This window comes from Nothoprocta perdicaria, unplaced genomic scaffold (assembly GCF_003342845.1).
Source record: "Nothoprocta perdicaria isolate Ctin4 unplaced genomic scaffold, notPer1 scaffold_126, whole genome shotgun sequence".
NCBI lineage: Eukaryota > Metazoa > Chordata > Aves > Tinamiformes > Tinamidae > Nothoprocta > Nothoprocta perdicaria.
The window spans coordinates 2,281,258-2,282,662 of NW_020454383.1; positions in this window are offsets into that span (position 1 = coordinate 2,281,258).

Below are 1,405 nucleotides of genomic sequence, written 5' to 3' on the forward strand. Positions count from 1 at the left end.
CGGCCCGCGGGAGGCGCGGCGCGGCCCGGGCCCCGCTGCGGGACGCAGACCCCCCCGTCCCTCCGCAGCGGGCAGTGGCAGGTGGGAGGCGGGAATAGAGCGGCGAAAGGATCTTTGAGGAGGGGGAATGGAGGTAGCGGCAGAAGTGGGTGATTTGCTCCCCGCAGCCCCCCTGAAGGCTTCCCACAAGCTTTGGAGTGCCACCTGCCTTCCCATCCCCTTTTCTTTTATGTAACGATGAGGCCTCCCTTCCCCCAAAGCTGATCTGTGGGGAGAAGGCTGGTGTTGCTTCCTTCTGCAAGGCAGTTTTTTCCCCAAAAAGATACCTTTGCCCTGGGCATGGAGGTACATGAATCACCCTTCTGCTGCCTTTGTGCCCCGAGTTATGCAGAGGTGCAAAGTCAGGACTGGGGGCAAGGGGAGGAGAGGGGAAATTGCTTTTTCTCCTCCTCTCCCCCACGCCTACCCACTGCAGCACCTGCAGACAAGACTGCTGGAGTGGTGCAGGACTTTACCCAGTCTCTGCACAGAGAGCACTGCTGCAGCTGCAGCAGGCTGTGACTGTGCCTGCAGAGCCTGGCAGCCCTGCAGCACGGCACAAAGCAGGGGTTGCAAGCACTGCAGTGCCACTGCCAGCCCTGGCACAGTGTGTACTCACTGATGGATGGGACTGCACCGTCAGAGCCTCCTGGGCACATCACAGAGGATCTTGGAGCAGGGTGCCTTTAAGGAAGGCTTAAGAAACAGGCAGTGTGTTTTACAGTGAAGTTGCCCTTTCATACAGCTTTAACCCACTGAGTTCATTTAATTGATGAATCACAGAACTTCAAGATGGAGAAGACCTGTTATTGGCTTCCCTCCCCCTGCCAATGTGGGATTGTTTCCTATACTCTGTAATCATGTGTATTACATAAAAAGCCTGCTGCTCACTTTGTAAAAGCAGAAGTTGATCAAATACAACCTGGCCTGTGTGAAGCACTCTGAAGCTAAGTAACATCAAGTCCATGTTTAACAGACCTGGTCTCATTAACTTTTCACTGCATAATACATTATCTTCACTTAAGATCAGCATGTTACAAGTCCACAAAACCTAAACACCTCACCTCATGGATGCCTCTGTCTTTTCTTTCCTTCTCATAATTTATCTCCATAATTCCCACAGCTAGAGTACAAACCACTTGTAAAATGTGTAGCCCTGACTGTGCCATCGTTACAGCTACTCTGCATGCTGTATTCATTAGCTTTGTTAGAAATAAAAGTGCAAAGGAACAGATTTTCTGTCTAGTCTCATACATGCTTTCTTTTCACATATGCCACAAGTTATGTAAGAACTTCTGATTGAAATGTTTTGAGCATGAGGAAAGTTTCTCCTTACCACTTCAGGGCACACAATAAAAACACTAAG